At 42.1% G+C, this 16,795-nt stretch overlaps 1 non-coding gene across 1 annotated transcript; it reads left to right on the plus strand.

The window, feature by feature from the left end:
• The first annotated feature begins 276 nt into the window (after positions 1 to 276).
• LOC132620560 (small nucleolar RNA R71) lies at positions 277 to 382 on the plus strand. The gene has a single exon (XR_009575003.1). It is a non-coding gene; the product is annotated as a small nucleolar RNA R71 (small nucleolar RNA).
• Positions 383 to 16,795: the final 16,413 nt, after the last annotated feature.

Genomic DNA, 16,795 nt, shown 5'->3' on the forward strand with positions numbered 1-16,795 from the left:
TTTGTCAGCAAGGAAATATTTGTAGCAAGTGCTGCCAATGTTTGCTGGGTGTCTTGATTCTCCCTCAACATATTTTGGATCATAGCACTACCATATGGTACCACATCAGCATTGTTTGAGTGCGAAGCCTGATTATGAGTTGTCAGCCTGTTAGGTATGGTGGTCACTTGTTGAAAGGTCTTGTTCATAAAACAACCATCAGCTGCATTATTAGCCACTGACTGTGACACTGGGTCTAATCCTCGATAGAACTTCTCCATCAATATATGATCTAGAAAACCATGATTCGGGCTGTCCTGCAAATACTCCTTGAATCTCTCCCATGCTTCATATAGTTGTTCCCCCGGTCGCTACTTAAATTCATATATCTTATCACGAATTTCAGCTCTTTTGCTAGGGGGATACCACTTTGTGAGAAAAACAGTTGTCATTTATGCCCATGAAGTAATAGAATTCCGGGGCAGCTTCTCAAACCATGTTCTTGCTTCTCCAGCTAGGGAATATTTGAATAACCTCAATCGAATAGCATCTTGTGAAACATTGTTCTGGATGTGATTAGCACACACATCCACAAAATTCTTCAAATGACGGTGGGGGTCATTCTCGGTAGAGTTCCGAAAGTATCCCTCAAGCTTCAACAACTGGTATAGAGTGGAGTCAATTTTCACAGTAGTGGCTCCAAATCGAGGCTGAATAATAAGAGATGCATAGTCTTCCTCCGGAACAAATTCAGCGAAAATATTTTCATCAACTGGTTCATTCGCCTGATTGTTCACCACATTTCCTTGGTTGTCAGCTCGTTGATTTTGCTGATGTCGATTCATGATCACCTTATTTACGCAAGTAGCAGACAAGGTGTGATGAATTAAGCAAAAGACTTCAATCAAAGCAAACACTATTTAGTAATTTCAAAACCGCATTCCCCGGCAACGGCGCCAAAATTTGATACGCTCAAATTACACCTATTAATGGTATAATGCGGACATTGTCAAAAATAGTAACCCAACAAGGTTGGGGTCGAATCCCACAGGGAATAGGGTGTGAAAAGTTTACTAAACTTGTAGATGCTAAGTTTTAGATCTAATGTCTTAATCCGATAAGTTGTGTAAAAGCTGGTTTTTCTATAACTAGTTGCTAAATTATTGCTTTGGTAAATATTTATGGTAAAAGAAACTAAGGTTGTGTCCCCGTCAGATGGAGCATATGATCATGGGTATTGATCTTGATATACTTATAATGGATCATTATATGAATGCACTTAATCTCTATGCGAATCTCTACTATTTCCCAATAAATAAAGATTATATCTTTCTATGATTTTCCCAAATATAAGAAAGTGATTATGAAGAACGATTAATCATGCCAAGTAAATTCCTCTTATTCCTAAGTGAATTTATTAAACAAGGTTTAAAGCTTTGAGTTCTTGTTAATTATTCTTACCAACCCTAATTATTTTTCCAAATAAATTTAGGGTTTATGGCTTTAATCAATGTTTGCAACCATTAATTATGAATGAAGAATGAAGAATAATTAAACCCTAATAATCCATTATTTGTATAACAATCACAAACCCAATCACAAAATACCCATCATTGGGTTCACAACCCTAGTAAGGGATTTTAGTTATTCATGGTAAAGAACAAGCAAAAATAAATTGAAGAATTCATAAGTGCTTACTTTGGAATGTAAAAGGAATTGATAATACTTGAATTGATGTTTGAATCTTCAAAACTTCAAAGAGAAGTTTATGTTCTAAGACAAAGGTAAAAATATACTGAATGCCCTAATAAAAACCCTACAAAGACTATTTATAAGGTTTGGAAAATACACAAGTTACAGATTTTTCACTTCAGTCCCGTCATGATGAAATACGGTCCGTAAATCACTTTACGGACCGTAAAACGATTCACGCCCAAGTTAACTTTTCAGTTGTTGTCTGAAATACGGACCGTAAAGTGGTTTACGGTCCGTAAACAGCATGATCGTCTTTCACCTTCGCCAACTCAGCCTTTCTTCTGCTAGTGCTTGAATGGTTAAACACGTGCTGGAAGACGGGCCGCCGTAAACTGAAACACGGTCCGTAAACACAGCTCATATTTTGCCATCTTCCTCAGCTTGACTTTCTGCTTCTGGAATCCTTTAATACGACCCTGGAATACGGCCCGTATTGTGGAATACGGACCGTAAACCAAGTTTACGCCCTGATTTTGCATCTTTAACTGCTGTCATGCCAAATCTGATCCTTTTCTTGAAAAACACCAAAAAAACACGTAAAATCACAACGACTTGCTTAACAACAAGTAAAACTTATAGATGAAAAGTATCGATTGTGGTGTGAAAATCACGCCACATCAGTCACAATTACTTTAAACAAGATTTAACACATATATACGCTACAAGGTACATCAGATTACCCCATCCCCAGAAAAAGAGGATGCATTGTCCCCAATGCATCAAAAATCATACCATCACCCCATGGTGGAGGGGCCGACCTGAGATGCTCTAATCCTGCTGTTGCTGCTGAGGTGTCTCCTCCGCAGCAGTGCAAATGGGAACGCTCTCTACTGCTGGCTCAGTGGACTGAAGAGGTGGAGCTGACTGGCTCTGTGGCTGCAGGTCCTGAGGAGCTATCGTAATCGGCCTGACTGGTGCTGGGATAGCACTAGTGCTGGAAGATGCGCCGGTGAACCTCGTGTCCAGGCGCGACCGCTGAATACCCTCCTGAAGCTCGGGGTCTTCATCCTCATTATCCTCCTCCTCATCCTTATCATCAGCTAATGTGACAGGCCTTTTTCTCTTGCGACTTTCGCAAGGCTCATCCTCAGTCACCAAGTCAACTACTCTGATCAAATCGAAAATGCTGGTGATCGGTGCAGGTGGTGTCGGGTCATCCACAATAACCTGATCTCTTGTCCAAAGGGCCGTAATCTCAGCTCGGAGGTGGTCAAGCTCGGTCTTCAAATCTCCCGAAGTACCACACTCACTCTTCTTCTCAATAGTGAGTATCCGCATCTCTAAACTGTCAAGTCGCGCATTTACCCTAGCATGATGCCTCTCCATAGCCTCCTGAAGAGGCTCCAACTCCGGTGCAATCTCTTTCCGGACAAACCTACCCAACTGCTATAATATCCGGGTCACCTGCTGATTAGCACGCTCTGCCTTGATTGCAAACTCTCTGAAGTTGGCTCTGTTGAGGACAAAGAGATCCTCGGAAGCTGATGCTGCGGCTGACGGAGAAATAGGAGATGCAGATGGGACAGCAGGCCGAGGTGGTGCCTCTGAAGAAGGGGTAGCATCAACTATAGATGGTGTGGAGGACTCTATTGTGGACAGTCCTTTCGTGCCTATATCAACTGTGCCCTGTGGTACTGAATCCATAACATGCTCAGTCTGCTCACCCATGAGATCTAGCAATGAAGTACTGGTGGCCTGAGATGTACGGAGGGTCTCATCCCTACTCCGTGTGATGTCACACACCTTTGTTGCGGGGAGAGTAGCTGCAAATGTATCAATGTGCCTCACCTGGGCCAACCTACAAAACTGTGTGATAAGGCACGGGAATATCAAGGCTGTCGCCTCCTGTGGTACGCGTGCCCGAATGGCTCTACTGATCAGATCACCCAAGTTCATTGGGTACCTGGATAGCATGGCAGCCACAACCACTGCTCTGTCCGGCATGACTATGTTATCTGCTCCCGTGGGCAGAACCCGATATATGACGAAATTCCACCAAAATTTAACTTCCAAACTGATATCCGCCTTATGGATTTTGGCAGCCAAGTGTCTCACCCATGGGGCCTGGCCCGCCGGCCCTCTAGCCATCACCGTCGTGAACCATTCCCTTACCGATTGCTCAGCCCTTCTTTCAAACTTATCATCATATTCCACTGTGGTCGGTGACACGAAGTCATCACCAAAATAAAACCTGTTGATTGTGCGGGCTGAGATGTCAACATGGACACCCCGAACATACACTGTGTCTAATGGAGGGGTGGCTCTCAAAGCTCTCTTGTTCTTGTGCTACTGCTCGAGCATCACTCTGTAGGTAGCATAGAATTCCCGAACCATGGTCGGGCAATAATCCCCTGGAGGCTATGTGAATGCCTCAAGATGATAGTGCTGGATGAGATCAGTAATCCGAGGGTAGCTTTCTAAGCCGCTCATACTGATTTGTTCTTCTTCTTGAATATTTCTCCTCGGATTACCCCTGCTGACTGTAGTGGCCCCTTTTATATAGTACTTTCGGCACCCCTCATAGGGGAATCGGATTGCAGCTATCTCCATCTTTTTCAGCCGCAGCCGCTCTTGTTCCTTATCTGAATTTCGCTCAGGAGCGGCTGGTTGCTCTGTTGCTGCATCGCTAGAATCAGCGGATGTGGAGGATGAAGTCCCCTCTGCAGACTGAGAGGAGAGTAAGGTGGGTGATTCTTCTTGGGGAGTGGTGGTTTGTGCCCTCAATCTAGTCCTTGGGACCACTGCTTGATGTTCAGAGTCGGAGGGTTCATCCCTAAGAGTAAGGGTTGTTTGACCCCGACCTCGGCCCTTTCTGAGACCACCACCCCGCTTGACTGGATTCATTGGAGGCATACCTGAGAAAAGAACACCCTTTGTTGTTAAGACAACCATAGAAATATAACAGAATCAGAAAAAAGTGCAAGACATGCGATAATGTTAAAGTTGCCAGCGGTCTGTCGATTTGCTACAAGAGTCGTCAAACAGATCGACGGAGCGTCGAAGTGGTCGTTGAATTGATTAACGAGCCGTCGATCTCATCGTCGATCTCTTGTTAGCCACTGGAATTTTTGACTGAAAGACGGTTGGAAAGACGCCCCGTCGATCTCACGTTAGCCACTGGAACTTTCGACTGAAAGGCGGTGGGAAAGACGCCCCTTCGATCGATTCGACGGGCCTTCGTGTCCACCGTCAATGTTTTTTTAGTTAAGACTTCTGAGAGGGCTCATTCGACTTTGAGTAGGACAGTCCGTCGATTGAATCGACGGGCCGTCGAACTGAGCGTCAAATGCTTTCGCAAGCTAAAACTAACAGATTCCATACACTTCTTTGGCCGAGGTGCAAATCGTCACGTATTTTGGGGTTACTCAGACTTCACCCTATGTTGGTTTGGGTTAGACTAGGGAAAACACTTGGCGGGCAAAACAACTCTATGGTTGTAATGCCCTCCAAGCCATCGTGACACACAACGCCATACTTTGGCATTTCATCGAACATGTGGTGGGAAAAACAACAACAATCTCATGAATGAGGTGTGTTTGTCGTAATGCCCTTCGACTCGGCTAAAGATCAATGACCTAACATCCAAAAACAAACCAACAAACCACCCCCAGCAAAAAAAATGAGCATCCCAAGCGAAATAATAGAAAAAACATGGAGCAATTGGAAGGCAAGCAAAAATAATCAAAACAAGCCATGGAATGCAAAAATAATCAAAACAAGGGAGCACACAATCCACTAATTCACATACCTTAAAATGGAAAGAATATGATTTCAGCCCTTTAAGGAAGAAAAAAAAAACACCCGAAGAATCGCTATTAGGATGACACACACACACACACAGAGGGACAGAGTAGTAGGATAGAAAGGGAGTGGTGGTTGAGGGTTGGTGAAGAAAGGGGGAAGTGGGTAACGGTTATGGTAGGGGGAGAGGTGGGGAGAGAGAGAGAGAGAGAGAGGGAAAAACGTTACAGAAGAGAATAAAGAAAAGTGAAGACAACGTGGGTTATAAAACCACTGATCTGAACCGACGCGTTAAAAGGACGGAGCGTCGATTTGTTCGACGCTCCGTCGAGTGAACCCCCCCCCCCCCCCTTTATATATATATATATATATGAAAAAGAGAGAAGAATGCCCGTCGAACTGACCGTCGATCAGTTCGACGGAGCGTCAAACCTATCGTCGAATTTCCATTATTTCCAGTGACAAATCTTTCAGGTGATCCACTCGACGGTGCATTCGACGGCTCGGCGTTCCGTCGAATGTGTCGTGTAACTGCTTTCCTGGAAATTTCTGGGTTCAACACTTAGGTTCCTCAACACATCAACAAACATTAAAACAACACAACAACAAAAATTAACGAAATGAAAAAAAACATATTGCGAAAATGATCATGGGTTGCCTCCTAAGAAGCGCACAATTTAACGTCGCGGCACGACGTAATACCACTTTTGATGCTAAGGTCCGGTGCCATGTTTCAACCGGTGAGCATCAACAATCTTGTCTCCATCAACCATCCAATGGTAGTGCTTTACCCGATGGCCATTCACCCTGAAAGTACGCGTCCCATCGTCGGACTTTAACTCCATTGACCCATTGGGTGACACACTCACCAAAGTAAAAGGGTCGGACCACTTGGATTTCAACTTTCCCGGAAAGAGCTTCAACCTTGAATTGAACAGTAACACCGAATCACCCGGTTAAAAATCTCTCTTCAGAAGTTTGACATCATGATAGTGCTTCATCCTTTCTTTATAAAAACTCACACTCTCATAGGCATGATACCGAAACTCATCCATTTCATTCATTTGAAACAACCGCAGCTTGGTTGCTTCGTCCCAATTCATGTTCAATTTTTTTAATGCCCACAAAGCTTTGTGTTCAAGTTCAACAGGTAGATGACAAGCTTTACCGAACAAAAATCGATAAGGAGAAGTACCAATGGGTGTCTTGAACGCTGTTCTATAAGCCCAAAGAGCATCATCAAGCTTAGATGACCAATCAGTTCTGTTTGCATTAACCGTCTTGGCTAAGATGCTCTTTATCTCCCGATTGGAGACTTCGACTTGCCCACTAGTTTGGGGGTGGTAAGGAGTTGCCATCCTGTGCTGCACTCCATATTTCTCCAAGAGATTAGCGAATTGCTTGTTGCAAAAGTGAGTGCCACCATCACTAATGATTGCCCTTGGAGTGCCAAACCTTGTGAATATGTTTCTTTTGAGAAATTTGGTGACACTCTTGCCATCATTGTTGGGCAATGCTACAGCTTCAACCCACTTGGACACATAGTCAACCGCAACAAGGATGTATCGTATACCACGAGAACTCACAAATGGGCCTATAAAGTCGATGCCCCACACATCAAATAGCTCAACCTCCATGACAAAATTCATTGGCATTTCGTGCTTCCTCCCAGTTGACCCTTGGCGTTGACATTGGTCACAAGATTTCACCATCAAATTTGCATCATGATAAACGGTGGGCCAATAATAGCCATATTCAACCACTTTAGCTGCTGTGCGGTTCCCACTGTGATGACCCCCCACGGGAGAGTCATGGCAAGCTTTCAAGATTTCCATGGCCTCAGATTCGGCCACACATCGCCGAATGATGTTGTCGGCACAAGTGCTGAATAAATAGGGCTTATCCCAATAGTATTGATGACTATCTCTCAACAATTTCTCCTTTTGATAAGCCTTGATGTCGTCGGGGATAAAACCCGTCACCAAGAAGTTGGCGATATCTGCATACCAAGGGGAAACCTCACAAGATATAGCCAAGAGCCTCTCATCGGGGAAAACATCATTTAACTCAAGATTTCCACTCGGTCTCCCAGCTTCCTCAAGTCTAGATAGTTGATCTGCAACTTGGTTTTCACAACCTTTTAAATCTTTGACCTCAAAGTCAAACTCTTGCAACAACAATACCCAACGAATCAACCGTGGCTTTGCATCTTTCTTTATTATCAAATATCTCAAGGCCACATGATCCGTATGAACAACCACTTTGGATCCAAGTAGATAGGCCTGGAACTTCTCAAACGCGTAGACAATGGCTAGAAGCTTTTGCTCGGCGACGGTATAATTCATTTGAGCTCCATTGAGGGGCTTGCTAGCATAATAAATTGGGTGCATGATTTTGTTGTGCCTTTTCCCAAGCACCGCACCAATAGCAAATCCGCTTGCATCACACATGAGCTCAAATGGCATTGACCAATCTGGAGATACAATAATTGGAGTAGAGGTGAGCATTTCCTTTAACTCATTAAATGCCTTAAGGCACTTCTCATCAAATGCAAACTTAGCTTTTTTTTTCAAGAAGCTTACATGTCGGGTTGGCGATCTTGGAGAAATCTTTGATGAACCGCCGATAGAAACGGGCATGTCCTAAAAAGCTACGAACCCCTTTGACAGAGATTGGTGGAGGGAGCTTGGCTATAACATCAAATTTTTCTCGGTCTACCTCAATACCCTTCTCAGAAATCCTATGGCCAAGGACAATCCCTTCATTCACCATGAAATGACATTTCTCCCAATTAAGTACAAGGTTGGTTTCTTCACACCACTTCAATACCTTACCGAGATTGGCAAGACATTCGTTAAAAGAGTCACCAACAACCTAAAAGTCATCCATGAAGACTTCCAAGAAATCTCCCACCATATCCGAGAAAATAGACATCATACACCGTTGGAAAGTTGCCGGGGCATTGCACAAGCCAAAAAGCAGGCGGCTGAAAGCAAAAGTGCCATAAGGACGAGTGAAAATGGTTTTCTCCTGGTCCTCTAATGCAATGTTAATTTGGTTGTACCCCGAGTAGCCATCCAAAAAGCAATAATAAGCTCTTCCGGCTAGCCGATCAAGCATTTGATCAATAAAAGGCATAGGGAAGTGGTCTTTACAAGTCGCGGTGTTGAGCTTTCGATAGTCCATACACACTCTCCATCCGGTAACTGTCCTTGTAGGAATCAACTCATTCTTGGAATTAGGGACAACAGTGATGCCCCCCTTTGTTGGCACACATTGCACCGGACTAACTCATGGACTATTTGCAATTGGGTATACAACACCTGCATCCAACTATTTGATTATCTCTTTCTTGACCGCTTCTTGCATAGAAGGGTTTAGCCTTCTTTGATACTCTACACTTGATGAACTATCTTCATCAAGTTCGATTCTATGTTCACAAATACCGAAGGGAATCCCCCTAATATCCGCAATAGTCCACCCAATAGATCTTCGATAAGCCCGCAACACTTCAAGCACCTTTTGAGTTTGTTCCTCATTTAACAAAGATGAGGGAATAACCGGTAAAGTATTATTTGGACCAAGAAAAACATACTTTAAATGAGAGGGAAGTAGCTTGAGCTCACGTTTTGGAGGCCTAATAATCGAAGGCTTAGCCGGAGGAGTGGTTCTTTTATCAAGATCAAGAGATAATTTCTTCGGCTCGTAAGAGTATGAACCCCGGCCAATAATAGGATTAACTATTTCAATATACCCCTTCATGTCATCCGCCTCGAAGTTCACCAAAATAGCCAAAAGTGTTTCGTCAAAGTGCTCCTCCTCTAACTTATGATCCACCGCTTCGTCTACCACATCGAAAGAATCAATGACCGAAATTCTCTCATAAGCACTAGGAAATTTTAACCCCTTGCTAGCTTAGAAAGTTACCTCTTCATCATTGACCTGAAATTTTATTTCATTCTTTTTCGAGTCCATTAGAGCTCTCCCGGTGGCAAGAAATGGCCTTCCCAAGATAATTGGGACTTCTTTGTCAACCGCACAATCAAGGATGACAAAATTTGCCGGTAATAAGAATTCCCCACTTTAACAAGGATGTCATCAACAACCCCTACCGGTCTTTTGATGGTTCTATCAGCCATTTGGAGACGCATGCTCGTTGGTCTAGGTGTTCCCAAACCGGCTTGCTTATAGATGGCTAGTGGCATCAAATTAATACTAACCCCATTGTCACATAAAGCACGAGCAAAATCATGATGACCGATGGTGCAAGGGATAGTGAAAGCCCCGGGATCTCCCTTCTTCTCAACCTTTGATGACGAAATAATAGTGCTTACACGGTGAGTGACTCCCACCGTATCATGCTTGATTGGTCTTTTCTTCGTCAACAAATCTTTCAAGTATTTAGCAAATCCCGACATTTCTTGGAATGCATCAAGAAATGGGATATTCATTGACAACCCTTTCAATTGGTCGTAGAAGCGTTGGCACTTGGCATCCTCCGTTCTTTTCATCAATCTTTATGGGAACGGGGGTGGAGATTTATATGTTTGAGTCAAGGGTTTAATTGCCCCCGTGACCTTGATCTTTTGGGTGCTACCACCGGTAGCTTTTTCAACACTTGGCTTCTCGTTACCCTTGAGAACACTAGGGTATGCCTCCTTCTCTTTCTCAACAATAATAGGCACTTCAATTGGTGCCTCCATTTCTTCTTCAATTTCTTCCTCAATAACTTCATCAACAATCGGCTCGACAATGATAGGTTCAACCACTCTCTGATTCACCGCATTAAGGATCTTTCCACTTCTAGTAGAAATAGCTTTGCACGAGGCAATGTGATCACCTCCACTACCCCTTGGGTTTGGAATTGTGTCGCTAGGAAGGCCCCCTCTTTGTGGTGGATGTTGCTCACGAGAAAGATCTCGCATTTGTGACTCAAGTTTATGAATCGAAGCGGTGTGAGAGTCTACCACTTCGGTCAAATTTTCCATCTTCTTGTCACTCTTATGTTGGTTGTCCAATATCTTTTCAAGCATAGATTCCATTCGAGAGGTCCCTTGATCATTGGAAGGACCCTCTCACCAATTTTGAGAGTTAGAAGTACGGCCCTTTGGTGGAATATAGGCATTGGAATTCCGATTACCATAGTTGTTGTTGTTGTAATCCCTCCTGTCCGAACCACCATATTTATTTCGGCCATATTGATTGCTTTGTTGTTGCGGTCTCCATTGCTTTTGATAACCCCCTTGCGAGTGATCGATATAATTAGCATCCTCACGTTGTGGCTGCCCCTCTAGATAAGTTTCCTCCGAGACTTGGTACATTCCGGGAGCATGAGATGGCATCTCTTCGACAACATTCACACTTTTAGCTTCTTTCTCCACAAGCCTCTTTGACAGCAAATCCACGGTGGTTTGCAATTGAGCAAAAGCATGATCTCGCTCATGATTTTCTTTGGCCACCGCGGTAACAGAGGGACTACCATATGACAGGATTTCACTATCACTTGAGTTCCAAGCTTGATTGTGGGTGGTAAGCTTATCGAGCAACCTGGTGATGCTAACAAATGATTTGTCCATGAAACATCCCCCAGCTGCAGTGTTGACAACAATTTAATTCATTGTATCTAACCCCTTGTAGAACTTCTCGGTGAGAATAGCATCCGGAAACCCATAAGTTGGAGATTGAGCTAGATAGTACTTGAAGCGCTCCCAAGCCGAATATAATTGTTCCCCCGGAAGTTGTTTGAACTCAAAGATCTTATCCCGAAGCTCAGCCTTTTTGCTTGGTGAGAACCACTTCTTCAAAAATGTATTGGCTAACTCGCTCTAGGTATGTGTCACGCCCCGAACCTGGGCCTGGACGTAACACGGCACCCGGTGCCTGACTGCATGTGACCGAGCGAACCAACTGGCTGGCTGAATCAACATGTGATACCAAAACATAACTAATTTATAAAATAAAACTAACACATGTTGATTAACTAAAAGTCTGACTGACATATCATAATGCGGAAATATTTAGGCAATCTGAACATATCTAAAAGTAGCCAACATGGCTAAACCAAAACAACTGAACGACTGAGTATAACTGTCTACAAGGCTAACATAACAAAATATCTGACTGTCTGAACTGTGTCTATGAAGCCACTAATGAATACAAAAAGGTAACTGTCTAGAAAGCTGTAAGAACTGCATGACTGATATCGCCCCGAAGGAAACTGGGGCTCACCACAGTAGCTGATACGAACACTCCTAAGTAGCTGGATCGTCAACCTGTATGTCGTTACCTGCATCGCGAGATGCAGGCCCCCAAGAAATAAAAAGGGACATCAGTACATTTGAATTGTACTGGTACGTAAAGCAACTGAAGCAATAAAATACTGGAACTGAAACTGAAACTGAACTAAACAGGAAAGCAAGAAGCTGAAGTACTCCCTGTTCTGGATGAAGAATCACCTGTAAAACTGTAAATGTAACTATGGCCTAGGGCACAAATAATGTGCACAAAAACTGTGGCCTCTGGCCCAAGTAATACGTATGCATAAATTGTGGCCTAGGGCCCAAAAATACAGATACAGGTGTTCAACATTAACAATTTACAAAACTGAGACTGGCTATAGCTGATAGCATGATAACTGTTTCTGATTATGGGACTCTTGCAAATAACTGGTTATACACTGACTGAGACTCATGTGATAATAATACATAAGTCCATAAAGATTACGTGCTGAGTTCATGATGTTCAAAGTGACAACCATGAACGAATTTTGTAACTGCAACCCTAGAAGATAACAGTTCTATATCATATCATGAAACTAGGGCTAACTATATTCTGAGTCAAATTGCTGACAAGTATGAAGAATGAGGCGTAGGGAGAATCATGAACATTCCCTAACATAGATAGTTAGCCTCACATACTAAGATTCCAGCCTTTGAGTATAATACAATGTTCGTCACCCCTTTCAACTTTGATCTATATCAATACAAGCCAAAGGGATTCTATATTAGCAATAATATTCATGCTTTGGTCATCTAAGCATTTTATCAAACTCTTAGTGGGCATAAAGCTCCACAATCTCCATTAATGGTGTTTCTTCACCCAATTCCCAGTCTATTACTTCTAGGTGATTCTACAATCTCAATTAGATGTAATTAACATCATTCTCCATCATCCATATCATTATAACAATCTCAAGTCAACAATTCAAAACCTTACTATAGTTCGTGTAATTCTCTTTACTAAACCCATTTACTATTCTCCCAAGAACTTATCAATTCACTATTATGAATGATTAGAGTCTAGAAACATTACCTTTTTGACGTTCAATCCTCTTGAATTCAAGTTCTAGGGTTTCCACGCCCAATAATAATGTTCCACTCACAAATCTATTGATTAGAAGGGTTTACTCAAGTTAGAAAGAGATTAGGGACTTGAATTCAACCTAGAATCATGATAACACTTACCTTGTATGGTTCTTGAGGCTTGAGACTTGTTCTTATTGACTTTAGGGTAATTTTTCGTGAATGGGGTGCTGGGGAAATAAACCCCAAACCTTAGATATAACTAAAAACGCGTAACCCGACTTTTTGACCCGAATCTGACCCGATTCGCGATTGGTCCGCGATGCGGGACCATCGGGCAATGGTCTGCAGCTAAATACTCAGACTTGCGCGATCGGCCCGCGATGCGGGGACATCGCACGCGCCCCCACGCGCGTGAAAGAGCTACGGGTGTCGGTTCTGCACAGCGTTCGGTAAAATGGACATAACTTCTTGTACAGAGCTATGTGTGGGATCCATAATATACCGTTGGAAATCTATTTCAAAGGGATACAACTTTCATGTTTTAAGGTTCCACAAATTCCCAACGGCGTTTCACCAAATTGGACTGGAAGACAGACGTATCGAAAATTTAGCCGATTCTATCGAATTTTAAGTGCCTTACTATTAGCCATATTGAGATGATCATATCTCCTTGCTCCAATCTCTGATTGGCTTGGTCCTTATATCGTTAGAAAGGTATTTCTACATACTACAACTTTCATTGAGGGTACTTTCCCAAATTCCCAACTAATCAAGGAGTTATCACTGCCCGAAGTAGGCCTATCAACCATTTTCGCAAAACGTTCAAATCTTCAGTTTTTCCACTAAAACTCTAATGATATGAGTCTAACCTTAGTTCCAAGATACGGGGTGTAACATTATCTCCCCCTTGGGATCATTCGTCCTCGAATGATGGATTCTGATAAAGAGTGATTACCGAGACATGTGCACACTAACTGACATGAGCACATGAAAACTGAACTGAAAAGGGTCTGAACTGAATTATTTGTTGAACTGAACAACTACTAAGCTGACTGTCTAACAAGCTGAATACTGATAATGTAGAAACTGTCGAAGGAAAGATCTGAAAAGGGAAGGTACAATACCTTCACCGGTTTCTGCTGATTCTTCAAAGAGATAGGGATAGCTGGACTTCATGTCTTCTTCTGTTTCCCATGTAGCCTTTTCAACTTTCTGACTTCGCCACAAAACCTTTACTAAGGCTACCTCCTCAGTCCTCAACTTGCGACATGACGATCAAGGATTTTCACTGGCACTTCTTCATAAGTTAAATTATTATTGGCTGTTATGCTATCAGTTGGGACAACCAATGACGGGTCTCCCACACACTTTCTCAACATGGACACTTGAAACACTAGATGCACAATAATCAAGTCATGTGGAAACTCAGCTCACAAGCCAATTGACCAACCTTTCATTGGATTCTGTATGGTCCAATATTATGCTTCCCCTTTTTACCAAATCTCATGCCACTCTTCATAGGTGAGAGCTTAAGAAATACCCAGTCATTAAGTTCAAACTCTAAATCTCTCTGTCTCACATTTTATGTAAAACTTCTGGCAATTCTGAGCCGTTTTCAAACGCTTCTAAATCAACTTGACTTTCTCCATAGCCTAATAGACCAAGTCTGGCCCTAACAACTCTGCTTCCCCAACTTTAAACTAATCAATCGGTGATCTACACCTTCGCTCAAAAATGGTTTCAAACGGTGCCATCCCAATTACCTTGAAATCAAGGACACAAGCTTACTGAACTGAATGAATACAAGATTACTAAATTGCTGAGATACTAAACTGAATGTCTACTGAACTAACTGAATACTAAGCTGACTGAATACTGGATTAACTGAATATAGAACTAGCACACTAACGGAATACTGGACTGGCCATATACATGAGTACTGGACTGACATCTGAGTACTAAGCTGATCATCGGTCTGCGGATGAAAAGTTGTGCTGAGGTTAACCCTCGTACCCAATCCTTTCTGAAATGATCTCTACAAGTTTGCTGTGAACTAAGCACCATAATCTGAAATAATGGACACTAGGGTCCTATACAATCTGGCAATTTCATAAACATATGACTTGGCATAATCTTCTGTTCAATCTGTGGTCTTAACTGGCAAGAAGTGCGCTGCCTTCGTAAGTCTGTCCACAATCACCCAAATTAAATCATTCCTCCTGTCTGAACGAGGTTGACCTAGAATGGTGAGCTTCTGACATAATTATCTCTCTGATTCCATTTACATCTAGAACGCATAATCTACCTCGGTATCTCAAGGTACCGTTATCTCCCCTTTGTTCAAAAGCTAAGGCTTTATATTCGTGAATCCCCTCTTTCATCTGTAACAAGTAGGAATCACCAAACTGCTTCTCTCTAACTTTAATGACTAAGAAGGAATGCCATGTTCTGGCCAATAACTCCACCCGCTTCGAAGTCTGAAAGTCAAATTCCTAGTTTAGATAAGCGGTGAACTTCTTTCACCATAGTTCTCTTGTCTGCCTCAATCATGAGCTGTACTTCCCATACTTGATTTTTTTCTGAGATACTTTCTAAAATACTCATAGTACTGTTGTGCGCGAAGTCTATGACTAGCACCCTAAATATTAGAGTCTCATGCAATGGCACTACCCTTGTGACATACAACTGGGCATGATCTTATAGCTTTTATGTGATCGCCTAATCGATAGTAATTGAACTTGACATGATTCGTTCGACGATCATTCTACTCACTTTGGGTTTCCTCTACGTTGAGGCATATTCCTTATGGAGACTATCACATTATGCCAACTTAACTGAACTAAGGTTCTTCATATCTCATACTTCAATTATCTCACTGGACTTACTGGCGATTTATGCATCTCCCCCTTAGACTAAGGCTAACGTCTTATACTTACAAATTCTTCTCTTTTGATGGGATCCAATTAACATTTCTTATCTTCTGTAATTCCTTTGTATTCTACAACACTGACGACTTTTTTTTCTTTTTTTTTTCGGCTCACTTCTGAGCAATTTCTCATTGGGAAAAAATAAATTACTTACATGAACGGGTTGCTACTGTATTCATAACCGGCATACTCCATCTTAACCACTTAACTCTGCTCACACTGTAAATCTTAGGACAACCCTTTTTTGACAACTCTTAAAGGTTATTCTTCTGTAGTTTGCTCTCTTACGGCTTAGCTGATTTTTTTCTTCCACTAATCACTCTACTCCGAGCTTAACTTAATCCCTTGGTTTCTAACACACATTCGGATGTATCTGAATTATCACCCACTTAAGATGTTCATCTGAATAAGGGAATCAAATCATACTTCTAATAGTTCTGCTGAAATTTCTAATACATTATATCTACTCAAAACTTACTTACTATTTCTCTGTTAATCACCCGCTAGCTTCATATTTTCTTATTCTGCTCTGAATAACCTAAGTTATTTCTAACTCTCTCTCATCATCTGACACTATTCTATGGTTATATACTATCTTTTCTGAACTATGGATCACACTTAACAAACTGTCATCTATCTTATACGAAAGATTGGAACAACTAAACCCAAACTTTCTATAAACTTCAAAATCGTATCAGACTATACACATCAGGGATAAACACTTACTCATATAGCTTAATCGAGAACTATCACATCTTCTTATCTCATAATAATAATTACTTCTTATAGTAACTTACAACCATCGTACTCTCTAACTCTGATCTGACTAACTTAAACAAACTAAAATCATTCCCGAAAATTTAATATCATCTGCTCATGGTTCTTATTTCATACATACCTCTTTTATTAACAAGCATAGTTCGTATGAAAATCTCATCTGTGGTGATAACTGGGGATGCCTGTTTGTTCTGACTACCTGTTGAAACATCCAAGCAGTCTTCACTGAGAACTAAAATACCAGGCTTAGCTGTATTACAACCTGACTGGGCTTGAGAATTAAGAGGGGCCACCGAAACACATATCAAGGCA

The sequence above is a fragment of the Lycium barbarum genome, chromosome 11 (genome assembly GCF_019175385.1).
Source record: "Lycium barbarum isolate Lr01 chromosome 11, ASM1917538v2, whole genome shotgun sequence".
NCBI classification, from domain to species: domain Eukaryota; kingdom Viridiplantae; phylum Streptophyta; class Magnoliopsida; order Solanales; family Solanaceae; genus Lycium; species Lycium barbarum.